Source organism: Lissotriton helveticus, chromosome 3_1 (genome assembly GCF_964261635.1).
Source record: "Lissotriton helveticus chromosome 3_1, aLisHel1.1, whole genome shotgun sequence".
In the NCBI taxonomy this organism is placed as follows: domain Eukaryota; kingdom Metazoa; phylum Chordata; class Amphibia; order Caudata; family Salamandridae; genus Lissotriton; species Lissotriton helveticus.
Genome location: NC_136061.1, coordinates 158,086,303 through 158,102,112, shown reverse-complemented (window position 1 = coordinate 158,102,112; position 15,810 = coordinate 158,086,303). Strand labels below are relative to the sequence as shown.

General features: G+C 47.8%; 1 protein-coding gene across 2 annotated transcripts in view; it reads right to left on the bottom strand.

Annotated features, from left to right (window-relative positions):
- The window catches only part of MYBBP1A (MYB binding protein 1a), a 678,288-nt gene that overhangs the window by 564,233 nt on the left and 98,245 nt on the right, over positions 1–15,810 (bottom strand). The gene's annotated exons all lie outside the window — the stretch shown is intronic.

The window sequence follows — 15,810 nt, the reverse complement described above, 5'->3', positions numbered from 1 at the left end:
GTTGGGTTCAAGGAAGGCGGCGAGCTGATTATTGACGGCTTTCTCAATGACTTTGGCAGGGAATGGAAGGAGTGCGATGGGGCGGTAGTTCTTAAGTTCAGAGGGGTCTGCTGTGGGTTTCTTCAGAAGGGCGCTAAGTTCGGCATGTTTCCAGCTTTCCGGGAAGGTAGCGGAGTTGAAGGAACAGTTGATGACATCGCAGAGGTAGGGTGCGATGATGGAGTCTGCTTTGTTGAAGATGTGGTGGGGGCATGGGTCGGTTGGTGAACCTGAGTGGATGGAGTTCATCAAGCGGATGGTGTCTTCAGTAGTGATTGGGTTCCAGGCGTGAAGGTTGTGAAAGTGCTGTTTTGGTTCGGGGGTGGGTGGGGTGGACTGATCTTCGGCCTGGTTTTCGAAGCTGTAATGTATGTCAGCGATTTTGTTGTGGAAGAAAGAGGATAAAGAGTTGCAGTGGTCTTGGGAGGGAGTGATGTCATTGGTGCCGGTGGTGGGGTTGGTAAATTCTTTGACGATGTTGAATAGTTCCTTGCTGTTGTGGGTGTTGTTGTCGAGACGATCCTTGAATGCCGATTTCTTGGTTGATCGGATCAGTTGGTGGTGTTTGCGGGTGGCGTCCTTGAAGGTGGTCAGGTTGTCAGTCGTTGGGTTTTTTCTCCAGGTTTTCTTGAGGGTACGACATACCTTCTTGGATTTCTTAAGGTCATCGTTGAACCAGGGGGCCTTTTTGCTACCTAGTTTGATCTGGTGGTTTTTCAAGGGTGCTAATTCGTCAGCGCTGTGGGAGATCCAATGTGTGAGTTTGGTGGCAGCTTGGTTTGGGTCCGATGAGATGGCAGGGGGGTTTTGATTGAGCGATGTGAAGAGTTGGTCGGTGGTGATTTTGTTCCAGTTTCTTCGAGGAATAGGATGTGGGGGGATGTGGGTCGTGGTTTTTTTGTAGCTGAACTAAACGCAGCTGTGGTCCGTCCAGTGGAGATCTGTGGTGTGATCGAAGGAGATGTGTTTGCTGGAGGTAAAGATAGGGTTGCCAGCACTTCGCCGAGCAGCCAGCATCTCCCATGGAGTAGAAGAGTTACCCTCCTGCCTCATGCAGGCAACGACCACGACATACTGTTTAAGGAAGCTGATGTCCACTGAGTTGTAGCCGCCCAGGAGAAGGTCAGCACACTCAAGGAGATCAGAGCCATCTTACTGCCAGGCCTGAAGATGCCAGGACCTTCACAAGCCTTCCTACACCAATACCAGGGGTACTGATCCCTCACTGCGACCAATGTTTGTTGAAAGTCCAGTTCGGACTCCAACGACCTCACCGACGACCAGCCGACAAGGGATGTCATCACCACAGAAGCCAGCACCGAGAGTGGCCCAGCTTCCTGTTTTTGTCCCCTTTGTAGATCCTGATCGACAACAGTGATTGCCTTAACGCACAAGAGCCAGCCAGCTACAAACATTTTTCAACGGAGCCACACAGCCCGGGGCTAAGAGCACCGACTGCTTCTCCATGCTCCTAGGACCCTCACGACCGAGTGCCCATTTGGAGCTCCTGCATTTGTCCCCTAGTCCCCCTTAGCAGCCTATTTCCAAGTACCATCCCCCTCCCTTTCTACTATATAGCATGCAATGCAAACAACCCGTCCAGCACTTCTACACCCGGACTACCAGGGAAAATATGACAGATCTGCTGGTCGAACTTTGGTCCTGGTCCCCCTACTATCCCACGACCGAAAGAGTCCCACAGAAACGTTTTGCAAGTACATGTATGCAGTGGCTGTTCTTTCTCCCGTAGAAAAGCATTATGCGTAAAAAAGCACTGTTGGTTAACATTGTTAAATTGTAAAAAGTCTATTACGAAAAATAACGTACCTATTTACGAAGTTCTTGGTTTTAAAATATACATTAAAAAAGCATATTTTCTAAATTGTTGTGGCTCTCCTTTTTGAGTGTGTGCCTCATTTATAGACTATTTGCCTCAAATGTTTAACATTCATTCCTCTCTGATAAACCTAAGGTTGCTCAACCATACTACCCCAGATTAAGCACTTTGGGATTGCTAGAGCAATCTGCTGTCCACTAATAAGGGATACCTGGAATCTTAACACAGCATACGTCTTTTTGGCATACTATATAAAGAGCCTGCTTGCTACAATCAGCAATTTTTATTGGAATGCCATTTCCGAGTTCTAAATACCATACATGTGTTTCCCTTAGAAAAATATCTTGGTTAGAGAGATGTGGGTTTTATTGTGTAGGGAACTGGGTTAGCAGTAGAAGGGGTTGTGAGACCTCATCAAGTAATATTGCCACAATTGACTACACGGTCCAATTTAGGTCTCAATAAATTTAACCCGAGCTCAACCGTTGGTAACTTGGCACAGAACATTAAGGCCCAATATCCGATAAAAATATGTGTAAAGCTTTTAACAACCTAACCAGTTAAAAAGTAAGAAATGCAGCACTATGCAATTCCCACTCCAATTTATAAATATAGTAAACATTTAAAATTTGAAAATGACACAAAAAACATTAAAATCGATATTAGGGATGTTTGCGGTTGAACAAGCCCACAGGGTACCCACTTGACAACCTATCTCGGGAGCACCTCTGAGACCCACAGTGGCCAGGATCCTTAACTTTAGAGACCGAGTTGCTATTGCAGGCAGCCAGGGAACGAGCACCCATCCTAGTGGACAATGTGAGAGTTTCCACTTTTCCCCAATTATACAATTGCAGTCCTACGTAAATGGGCTTCCATTCAGGAGGTTAAAAAGCAACTACGAGCTGAGGGTCTCACTTATGCCCTTCTCTTCCCGGCCAAACAAACTGCTGCATGAGCAAACGGCTCATTTCTATAAGACCCCTGGCCTGGCCTTGGAGTGCCTTGAACAACACTTTCTTGATTCCCAGAGGTGGGAGCAGACCGGGTTGGCACCTCCTTCCCCACCCCCAGCGACTGGATCCAGGCGGGAGTACCATTCGGGGTCCAAGACTCCAGGATAGAAACACACAGTTGCTACACTGGAACGACAGTGGAGGGTGGATTATGATGCTACTGCTAAAATGACATATAAGAAATCCTTGAAAGAAATGCAAATTGATGAAGGAGGCAAGGAGAGATCACATTGCCAAGTGTATTGATAACTCCGATAGACCAGGCCAGGCAATTTTCAAGGTGGTAAACTCCTTCCCCAAACCCAGTGAGCTAGTAATTGACGGTTATTTTCGATGACAAAATTGGTAAGGTCTACAATTCCTTTTCTGCTATAACTGCTACGGATAAATCTGACGTGATAATTAGGAAAGCACCCTTGCCTCTCCTTTCTGAATTTACTCCTATCTCTCAGAAGGAAATACTGGCTTTGATCCAGGGCTACAAATCAGGCTCGCAAGAAGACCCGTGCCCTCCCAAACTGTGGAAAGAGTTGGCACATTCACCCAGCGATGTGCTGTCCAAAATATGGAATATCTCCCTTTCCTCCGGCATCTTCCCTCATCTATGGAGCATGCCACTCTACTTCCTCTTAAGAAACCCAATGTGGTTTCAGGAGAATTGAACAATTACAGACCTATCTCTCTGCTGACAGCTCCAGCAAAAATGCTGGAAAAGGTAGTGCAGCGGCAACTGGCCAATTTTATAGAGACACACAATATGGATTAGTTACTTACCTGTAATCCTAGTTCTCTTCCAGGGCTATCTTCATCAAAGTCATAAGCATTAGAATATTCCTGCCCATGCGCGGGACCCCGGAAACACTATATTATATGTGCCCCACATATATATACTCATATATATATATAAATACATATATATATATATATATAAAAACATGCAATAGCAGCCAAATAAAATCAGAGCTGAAATATGCTGTGTAGAATTTCCACCATACATGAATAATAAGAATTAGAAACATGAGAAACAACAACAAAGTTTGTTTAGAAACTGTTTTGATGCTCGGAAAGCAGTAGAAATTCTCATAACTCACTGGAAGCATAGAAAGCTCCCAGGCTGCATTGCAAACACACAGTCTAAAAAGACTGAAAAGCTAACCTGTAGCTGCATACCAATAAACTGACACCTTGCCTTTAAGGCACCCATGACCCCCAGTATCCCATCATGCCTCAGGGGTGACAGTTAGGTCAGTTGTTCTTTTCGGAGACTGAAAACAAACCCAGTAACAAATAGGATAACAATATCTCCTTATTAAAGAATGCCCTTTGCCCGGGGAGGCGGGAGGGTTGCTTATGACTTTGATGAGGATACCCCTGGAAGAGAACTAGGATTACAGGTAAGTAACTAATCCTTCTCTTCCAGGGGATCCTCATCAATAGTCATAAGCATTAGAATAGAATAGCGAGCCTCACCTCATCTCCCTGCGGGCAAAGGAGTAACAATACAGTAATACCCATACTAAGCCTAGTAACAACTAAGCTCATACAGGCCGCAGGCTACCCAAATAGATTCCTCAAAGAGGCTTGTCCTACTTGAGTATCGGCCCTGGAATCAGATTCTAGGCAGTAATGCCTCGTAAAGGTATGAACTGATTTCCATGTCGCAGCCTTGCATATTTCTGACATTGGAATGTTGTGCAAGAAAACTACTGTGGCCTCTTTCCCTCTAGTAGAATGCGCTCTGGGTGACACCAATAAAGGCTTGCCTGCAAGCTGGTAGGCCAATTTAATGCAAGAGACAATCCATCTAGAGATGGACCTCTTGGCCGCCGGAAAGCCTGTTCTCATCGAACCATAGTTCACGAACAACTGATCCGACTTCCTGATTCCCTTGGTTTTATCCAAATAGAACTTGAGCACTCTTTAAATCTAATGAGTGCAACGAACGCTCTGCTGGGGTCGCTGGATTTGGGAAAAAAGAAGGGAGGGAAATGGACTGATTTATATGAAAATCAGAAACCACCTTAGGTAAGAAGGATGGGTGAGCCCTCAGGACAACCCTATTGTGATGGAAAACAGTATATGGTTCCTTCGCACAGAGAGCTTGTATCTCGCTTACTCTGCGCGCTGATGTGATTGCCACTAAAAAGGCTGCTTTCCAAGATAGATGTTGCAAAGAAGCCTTGTGGATAGGTTCGAAAGGAGGTGACATTAACCTGGACAGAACCAGGTTCAATTCCCAAAGAGGAGAAGGATTTTGCACAGGGGGATAGACTTTCTTCAACCCCTGGAGGAAGTCCTTAACCACCGGAACCTGAAAGAAAGAAATCTGATGAGATGATTTCCTGTACGCCACTATGGCTGACAGATGCACTCTAATGGAAACATATTTCAATCCAGAAGTTGCCAAGGAAAGGAGGTATGGCAGGATTGCCTCCTCCTGCCCTTTAGTAGGATCCAGATGATGATCCCTACACCATAAGTAAAACCTCTTCCACTTGAACGCATAAGACGCTCTCGTGGAAAGCCTCTTAGCCTCCTTTAAAATGTTCATGCATTCGGGAGGCAAATTCAGATGTCCATATTGCAGGACCTCAGGTGCCATGCTGTTAGGTTCAGCGATGGGAGGTTGGGATGCAGTATCTCCCCGTCCATCTTGCTCAACAGGTCCGGCCTGCAAGGAAGTCGTCTGTGTGGACACACAGAGAAATGTAGACGGTCCAGGTACCACCACTGCCGTGGCCAATCCGGAGCTATTAAGATCATCTCCATGTCCGACCTGAGGAGCTTGGACACTACCTTTGGAATCAGAGCCAGGGGAGGAAACGCGTAAGCGAATGTTCCTGACCAATCCATCAGAAGAGCATTCCCCTGCGTCCCTGGTCGGTGGAACCTGGACGCGAAGGCGTGGCATTTGGCGTTTTCGTCGTCTGCAAACAAGTCTATGGCTGGACGACCCCAGCAACGAAAAAGCTCTTCTACCACCTCGTCGTTTAGCACCCAGTCTGGCTGATCTTCGAAGTGCCTGCTGAGTGTGTCTGCTTTTACGTTCAACTCGCCTGGAAGGTGCACCGCCACTACTGTGAGGCCTCGAGAGAGGAGCCAGTGCCAGATTGTTTGAGCCTCTCGGGAGAGCGGGCGAGATCGCGTGCCTCCTTGTTTGTTCAGATAGAACATGGTGGTTGTATTGTCCGTCTGAACTAGGACTGAGTTGGACTCGATCGCTGGAAAGAAAACTTTGAGAGCTAGAAAAACCGCTCTGAGCTCCAGCATGTTGATGTGGTATGTCTGCTCCTGCGCAGACCACTGACCTTGTATTTGAAGTGGACCCATGTGCGCTCCCCAGCCTTGCAGAAAGGCATCCGTCACTATAGACTGGGATGGAAGAGGTTGGTGAAAAAGTACTCCGACCCGCACATTCTGTCTCCGAGTCCACCATTTGATTGCATCCTTCGTCGCTTGGGAAAGAGTAATACGAGCTTCCCAATGCCCTGTCACTTTGTCCCACTGGTCCTCTAGAGCTTGTTGCAGAGGACGCATTCTCAGCCTGGCGTTTGGAATGAGGAAAATGCATGACGCCATGGAACCCAGCAGGGATGCTACTTGTCGGGCTGTTGGAAACCGAGACTCTAGCAGAATCTCGCATTTCTGACTCATGGAAAAAAGTCTCTCCTCCAAAGGAAACGCCTTTCCCAATTTTGTGTCCAGAACAGAGCCTAGGTAGTGGATGGACTGTGTAGGCCGCTGGACTGACTTCTCCAGGTTGACATGGAGACCGAGTCTGTGCAACAGGTGTAGGCAAAGTTGCAGATCGTGCGTTACCTGAACCGGAGACGAGCCCTTTAGGAGCCAGTCGTCCAGGTATGGGTAGATGAAGAGACCCTTTTTGTGAAGAAAAGCCGCCACCACTGCCATGCATTTGGTAAAGACTCGTGGTGCGGACTTGAGACCGAAGGGTAGCACCTTGTACTGGTAGGGTTTGCTTCCCACTACAAACCTCAAGTACTTGCGACGCTGTAGAGCAATCGGAATGTGAAAGTATGCATCTTGCAGATCCACCGAACACATCAAATCTCCGGTTTGAAGATGTGGGCATATTTGGTGAAGAGTTAACATGCGGAACTTTTCTCTGACGATGACTTTGTTCAAGAGACGCAGATCGAGTATTGGTCTGAACTTGTCTCCCTGATTTTATTTGGGGACAAGAAAGTACCTGGAGTAGACTTCCATTCCTTTTTGAGAGGGGGGAACCTCCTCTATAGCTCTTTTTTGTAGTAGAACTTTCACCTCTCTTCGGAGCGAGCTTAGCTGGTGAGGGCAAGAGTTCTTTGGAGGAATGCTCTTTGGAAGCGCACGGAAACGAAGCTTGTATCCATTGTGCAGTATATTCAGCACCCACTGATCCTTTGGGATGCTGACCCACTCTGCCAGGTGTTGTGAAGCACTTCCTCCCACTGGAGTGGGCATCGGCGCCAGAGGAAGCCACGGCTCAGGCCTTTCCTCCTCTCGTAGTGTTAGAGGATTGTTGGTGACCTCCTCTACCTCTGTTGGCTTTGCCTCGAAACTGGGTTTTTCCCTGGTTCTTACTTTGGGACCACTGAGGGGTTTGAACCCTCTGTTGAACCCCTCTCCCCCTGTTGGTCTTAAAGCGGCGTTTGAATTATTTTTTCTTTTCCAAACCCACCGCTTTTACTGTGTCCAGTTCTGTCTTCATACGGGTCATCTCTTCGTCAGCATGTTCTCCGAAGAGAGAGGAACCCAAAAAGGAAAGATTGAGGATGCGATGCTGCGCATCCGGCTTCAGCCCTGTAAGGCGCAACCAAGCCGATCTCCTGGCACAAACCCCATGTGAGTAGGAATGTGCCGCTAGCACTGCACCATCCGCAGCTGTGCTTATTAACTGGTTCGCCACCAGACATCCTTCTGTCATAGTCTCTTCATAGTCCTTCTGGTCTTCCTTTGGCAGTTTGGACTTGAACCTTTCCATGGAGTCCCATAAGGCTCTGTCGTATCTACCCAGCAGCGCAGCCGCACTGGAGACCTTCAGCGTGGAGGCAGCTGAATTGCAAACCTTGCGACCCCAGGAGTCTTGAGATTTGCTGTCCTTGTTTGGTGGGACTGAAGAGGTAGCGGCCACTGCATGTGTCTTTCTCGCCGCTGCCACTATCACAGAGTCTGCTGGAGGGTCAGATTTTACTAAAACTGGGTCAGAAGAAGCCGGTTTGTATTTTTTCTGTATGCGGGCTGGAACCGCTCTGATAGCCGCTGGGGTTAGGAAAACGTCCTTGACAGGATCCATAATCCCCGGGACTAAAGGCAGCAGTGGACGAGAGATAGATTTTTTGTGCAAAGTTAAAAAAATTACTGTCGTAGTAACTTGAGGGACAGACATTTCAATGCTCAGCTTCTGAGCTCCTCTTTGTAGGACATCCAGATAAGTGCCGATGTCATCCACTGGAGAGGATCTAGAGGTAGGACTATCCGTCAGCGTAGGAGAGTAATTTCTTTTGGAAGACCTGGTCGAAGAGGTAGATGAAGTTTACCGAGTCCTTCGACGTTTACGGTGAGCACTGTGCCTCCTCTCATGCGATCTTCTTGAATGCTCTTCCCTTCTAGGAGAGCGAGATCTGACCCGATCTTCCCCTCTGGGCGAACGAGGCCTGACCGGACTGTCTTTTCTGGGAGATCGGGGTCTAACCGGAAGTTCCCTTCTGGGAGATTTAGTTGGTGTTCTCACAGGTGATTTGCACCTGGGAGGACTACGCTTGTCCATCTCCTCCACCAGATTCTGAAGAGGAGACCCGCGTTGAGAGCTGGCATACTCATACATACGTTTGGCAGCTCCTGAATTTCGCCAATGGTCCAATGATCTGTACCATCTAGGTGACAGTCTGATCTCCGCAGCCGAAGGATCTGGCTGACGCACAGGAGATCTGCGGACAGGGCTTCTTGACCTCGAGGATGCTGTTGAGGAACCAGAAGACTGAAGTGGAATGACGAGAAGCTGACTCCGTAACCATGATAACAGAGTTTCTTTCTGAATTTCTCGACGTCGAGCGTTCTTTTCTCGACGCCGAACGCCTCTGGGGGGTCGGCGGGTCGAACAATCTCGACTTCGAATGCCTCGACGGCGACCGATGCGAGGATCTATGGTCTCTCGACGTCGACCGGTGATGACCAGCAGTCGACGGAGCACTCTGCCTCGACGTCGAACGGTGATGACCAGCCGTCGACGGAGTCTTCCGTCTCGACGTCGACCGGTGATGACCAGCCGTCGACGGAGTCCTCTGTCTCGACGTCCACCGGTGATGACCAGCCGTCGACGGAGTCCTCTGTCTCGACGTCGAACGGCGATGACCAGCCGTCAACAGAGCCCTCTGTCTCGACGTCGAATGTCTATGCGACGACGGCAGAGGGGTATTGGACACCCTCGACGCCGAGAGTCGACGAGGGAGACTGCGTCCTCGACGCCGATCGACGTTTCCCTGTCGACGGCGAAGGGGTCTTGGTCCTCGACGCCGAACGTAGTTTCTTAGACGACGGCGGAGGGGTCACACTTCTCGACGCCGGACGTCGCTTGGATGGCGACGGCGGAGGAGTGACCTCCCTCGACGCCGATCGTCGCCTGGTTGACGACGGCGGAGGGGCCTTTGATCTCTACGCCGACCGTCGCCCGGTTGACGGCGGCGGAGTCACATTCCTCGACGCCGATTGTCGCCCGGTTGACGACGGCGGAGGGGATTTCGACTACGGGACTGGATCCTTCGACGTCGTCGACGTACCTGGTCTTCTCTTCGACGGCGAGCCCGCCGTCGACGGTAGTTTAGACGAGAGCTGATCCACCGGTGGTTCTTTTCTCAGCGCCGAGCCAGACGCTGATGTTGAAGGATGTGAAGACTTCTTTTGTGAAGATGTTTGAGTCTTCTTGGAACCCTTCTTCACCGGAGATCTTCCTCTGGATGACCTGTGAGCCAGGCCATAAATGCGAATCCTCTCCCTGTCTTTAAGAGTTCTTCCTGACAGGTGTTCACAGTGAGGACAGGTGTCTGGATCATGATCTTCAGGCAGACACAAGATACAGACGTCGTGATTGTCTGATTTAGCCTTCTTGTTGCCACAAGATAGACATTTGTCAAAGAGTGAAGGCATTCTCAGAAGAAAATGTTCACTAAACTGACTAAAAAAGACAGTATCTTACTTGACTAGCTGCTAAATGTCAAAGTAAGTGTAAAAATAGACAAAAGTGAAGTATTTTTCTGTCAGAAAACAGAAAACTAGTGGAGCTGTGTAACCAGGATCCTTCCTGAAGGAGCCGGAAAGAACAACTGACCTAACTGTCACCCCTGAGGCATGATGGGATACTGGGGGTCATGGGTGCCTTAAAGGCACGGTGTCAGTTTATTGCTATGCAGCTACAGGTTAGCTTTTCAGTCTTTTTAGACTGTGTGTTTGCAATGCAGCCTGGGAGCTTTCTATGCTTCCAGTGAGTTATGAGAATTTCTACTGCTTTCTGAGCATTAAAACAGTTTCTAAACAAACTTTGTTGTTGTTTCTCATGTTTCTAATGCTTATTATTCATGTATGGTGGAAATTCTACACAGCATATTTCAGCTCTGATTTTATTTGGCTGCTATCGCATGTTTTTATATATATATATATATATATATATATATATATATATATATATATATATATGAGTGTATATATGTGGGGCACATATAATATAGTGTTTCCGGGGTCCCGCGCATGGGCGGGAATATTCTAATGCTTATGACTATTGATGAGGATCCCCTGGAAGAGAACCTGCACGATACCCAATCCTGGTTTCCGAGCGGGGTTCAGCACAGAGACAGCGCTATTAGAGGTAGCAGACTTAATTAGGATGGCATTGGATTCAGGGGCATCAGCTATGCTTTGCTAGTGCTCCTGGATCTATCAGATAAAAACCAAAGGAAATGATGGACGGAGCGTTGACAATACAAGCACTCACCCCCAGTCAACTGATCCGGGTTTAATCCATCACCGTTCTTTAGCCCACTCTGCCACCCCAGTTCAGACATGGCCATATGCAAATCAGTCTGACCCTGTGCCTCATCTGGATCGATCAGTGGCATTTGACACAGTTGACCACTCTATACTGGCTCAACGTCTTCTGGACAGCGGGGTTAATGGCACAGCCCTGGCCTGGCTGAAGTCTTTACTCCATTTGCGTACTCCAAGGGTGATCCTACGACTGCATCAGTCCTGCGGATGATGTCCTCTGTCTTTATCACTCTTTCCGTACCACAGAGAGGCCCGCCAACTGTTCATAAAAATGCTGGACAGAAGATTCCAGAACCAAGGCTGAGCCAAGTCAAGGACAGTCCCAAGTCTGCTGGAGTCAGCCAATGGGAGCCATCAATACTACCTCCATCCAAGGCACTACCCGATGGTTACAAAAAGGGCAAGCAGAGCGAACGGTCACGTGGTGTGGTGGAGTCCTGGTTGGAGAAATCCAACTTCCCCAAGGGAGGTAAGATGAAAGTGGCTGTAGCGGGTACTGAGGGTCATCTAGAGGCATTCAACCACAAGGTATGTTTAATGCTGTTCACACTCGGTGAACAGTGGTGACTTGTTGGAACTAGATATAGTCAAAATCTCCCCATCCTTGTATATGGATGATCCTACGTTGTTGTTGAAAGCTGTGGGATGTGGTCCCTTTCACTCATGCACACAATGTATTTGTACTAATGTTCACACATCTTTCACTCTTTTATCCCTCCACTATTCTTTTCAATCAAAATTAACATGCTCACTTCTCAAAATTCCATATTTAACTACACTAATTCACCACTAATCCTTTATGGGTTCCGGATTGGCGTGCTACTTGCCAGAAAAGCGCTTCAACACCCATCAGGGGTAACACGTGCTATATGAATGCAAACCTTTCTTTCTCTTTTATCCCTCCGCTATCCTTTTCACTTCAAATAACTGACTAATATCCACCACTGAAATTACCTCATATTTCACCATATTAATTCACCACTAATCCTTTATGGGCTTCCCGAATAGCGTGCATCAACACCCCATCAGGGGTAACTAGCTCTATATAAATACAAACCTTTTTTCCTCTTCTATCCTTCTGCTATCATTTCAAATCCAAATAACTGACTAACCTATCCTCCACTTAAAATGTACTTGCATGTTTCACTATACTAATTCAACACTAATCCTATATGGGACCCGGAGTTGTGTGCTACTCGCCGAAAAAGCGCTTTGACGCCTTGTCAGGGGTAGTAAGCGCTATATAAATGCAATTACAATACAAGACAATATATCTGGCTCCTCTATTCACTTTGATAGCCAACTGGGACGTGAAGGCGATTTCTTACGCCAACGACACCCAGCTGGTTTTCCCTTTTAAGGATCAGTCCGAAGATTCTTTTAAGTGCTTTAAAGGCTGCTTAAAAGATAATACATGCTGGATGAACAGCAATAAACTTAAACTGAATGCCGATAAAACCGAAGTGGTGTTCTTCGGAAAAACCCAGCCCCCTGCCGCTGACCTGTGGTGGCCAGCGGAAATGGGCTCGCCACCCGCGCCAAAAATCTGGGAGTAAAATGGCAGGTTGACTTATCCTTAAGCCCAAATTCAGCAGGTAACAGCCGCCTGCTTCAGCAGCTTGAGAAACCTGCGAAAATGTATACACCTGCTGCCTGAGAGCTGCCGCGGGATCGTAGTCCATGCCACAGTAACTGCCCGCCTGGACTAAGCAAACAGCCTCTATATAGGCTTACCGGCTTACCTTGTTAGGAAACTCCAAATGGTCCAAAATGCAGCTGCGAGATTGATCAAACGTGTCCCTTTTCAGCAACATATCTCTCCGCATATTAGAGAACTACATTGGCTTCCGGTAGCCAAGAGAATCAAATTTAAGGCCTTAACCGCAGCTTTTCGGGCATTCCATGGAACGTGCCCTAGCTATTTGAAACAGAGGCTAGGTGTCCAGACGCGTGCTCTCTGAGATCCAATTCCCAGAAATTACTTTGCACTCAACGAGTTAAGAAAACCCTGCTGGATGGCAGATCTATTATGCTTGGGGCATACACGTTATGGAATTCCCTCCCTAATTCCTTGCACCAGATTTCTTCGGAAACACAATTTAGGAAGGCAGCAAAAACATGGCTTTTTAACCTAGCTTAATCCTCTGCGACCCTTGATTGATGCCTGTCTCCCGCGTGTCACTTGTCGCACTAGTGCCGGGACACCTCTTTGGAAGTAGCTGTTCACGCTCTATAAATGGCTGTATTATTATTATTACATGTTCTTGAGGGGCACTCTAGATGGAGAGGCAATAGTGCTTGGGTGTATCTATGCACCTAACAGATCAGAACGCCATTTACGTATATCCATGGGTAATGGGATTAGATTTTAATGATGTGCTATATGTCATTCTGGAAAGATCACACCCACCTCTGCCAGGGCCGTACCCAGCCTGAATGTTGAAACAATAGGTGAGCGGCTGGAGGTTGTTCGGTGTGGCCGCAACGAGGGCATGAGGGAGTATTCTTTTTATTTGCATCCACATGCACTACACTCATGACTGGACCGATTCTTATGTCTGACACGTCTCCTAGTGTTAAACATGCCACTTACTTAGGTAAGACTATATCGGATCATAATTACCTAGAGATCACACTGTCATGGGGCCGTACACCAGCTCCGATCACCACGTGGAGGCTCCAACCCTGCCTTTTAGATGATTTACTGTTACGGGAAACCCTGACGTCTGCCCTCGTCACATACATTATGCACAACGCGGGCACTGCTTCCTCAGCATTGGTGGAGTTGAAGGCATTTAAAATGTTGATTTGGGGCACAGCCATCAACACAATGGTGGGGGCTAAGAAGGTAATCCTCAGAGAACTTATAAGTGTAGAGGGCTCCCCGGGCCCTCTTGAGAGCAGAGGCTCATAACGCAGCTATGGCCCCCCAGTTACAAGAAGCCAAGGTTACCTATATGGAATTACTACAACGTCACCGAATGTTGGACCAAGATGTACACAGAGGGGTGCACACTTGGTACGTCCGGACTTCTCCCCATGCCCATCCTAGGGATCAATACTTCATCCTTGGAATCAACATAGCATTCCGAGACTACTCCACAGAGCTATACCCGCCCAACCCGCAACCTCCCCCCCAACCCAGCAGAGATGACAGAGTTACTCTGATGGGCACGACTCCATAGGGTGTAGCTGACTGACAGGGAGGATCTCTCCTCTCTCATCACAGCATCCCAAATCAGGGAGGCCCTAAAAAAGCTGTCACGTAAAAAAACGCCAGAGTCCAAAAGAGTTCTATTCTATGTACATCACTAAGCCAGTCCAATAGGTAGAAAAACTCTAGCGCATCCCTTGACCTGGGCATTGTACTCTCTTCTACTAGAGAAGCGCTAGTGACCTCCTTGCTGAAACCAGGGAAGCTCCTGGAGGAACTATCCTCATATCGATCCCTGTCAATACTACATGGAGAATATAAAATACTTAGCAAGATCCTGCTTCTGTTGCTCCCATAACGAATAGTTTCTTACCTGTCGGTGTAGTTTTGCAGCTTGAAGATCTTTCTGGATTCACTATGCTGTGTATATTCCGCAATCTGGTGGTTGGGTCCGGAATCGTAGTCTTTTTTCTCTTTTTTTTTTTTCGTAGCCCAGGTGGGCGTCGACGTCCCCCCATTTGGTGTCCCTTCGGTGACGTCGGCATGCTTCCGGCGGAAGCTACCACCCTTGGGCGCCATCTTCGGATTCTTTTTTTCTGTCTCTTTTTTCTTTTCTGTGTTTGTAGTGAATCCATGGCTATGCTTGTTAATCATTTTTTTTTTTTTCAACGTAATTCTTTTCACGTATCTTGTAAGCTTGAACTTGCTTTCTTTTCTATGTGTTTCCACCTTCTTCTCCAGCCTCATCTTTCTGGCGGAGGCGGGTGGGTTCGCTAGTGAATCCAGAAAGATCTTCAAGCTGCAAAACTACACAGACAGGTAAGAAACTATTCGTTTTGCAGCGTGAATCTTTCTGGATTCACTATGCTGTGCATAGATTTTGTAGCGGTTTTCGTTACTTTTGTGGCGGCTGGGTGGAAGATGAGCGTTGGTTGTTGAATATATGTTGAAGCACCTTTTGTCCTACTTGTGCTTCTTTGTTCATTTGTACATCCACGCAATAGTGCTTAGTGAACGTGTGCACTGAAGCCCATGTTGCCGCCAGGCATATGTCCTGAATTGGTGTGTTGGCGAGAAAGGCAATTGTTGCTCCTTTCTTCCTGGTGGAGTGGGCCTGCGCCCCTCCTGTTAGCTCCTGGCCCGCTTGTTTGTGGCAGAATTGTATAGTCTGTGCGATCCATCGGGCTATGGTGTTTTTAGTCACTGGTTTGCCCATGTAACTGTTTGCGAAGGATACGAAGAACTGTTTTGTTTTCCTGTGTCCCTTCGTCCTTTCAATGTAGTGCATCACAGCCCTTCTTGCGTCTAGAGTGTGGAGCGACCTCTCAGCGCTTGTAGTGGGGTTTTGGAAGAAACTAGGGATGTGAATACTCTGGTTCATGTGGAACCTCGACACCACCTTTGGCATGAAGTGTGGGTCTGTTCTCATCATGACCCTGTCGCTGTGTATCTGGATGTAGGGTTCCTGCAGTGTGCGTGCCTGCAGTTCGCTCACCCTCCGTAGCGAGGTGATTGCTACTAGAAAAGCCGTTTTCATTGTTAGCATTTGCAGTGATGCTTTGTGGATGGGTTCGTAAAGTGCTTTCATGAGCTCCGTTATTACCACATTTAGGTTCCAGGCCGGTGGCGGCTTTCTCTTTGGTGACGCTATTCTTTTTGCCCCTTCCAGGAATCTTTTTACGACTTGGGATGTAAAGAAGCTTCTCCCTGTTTCTCCTCTTGTG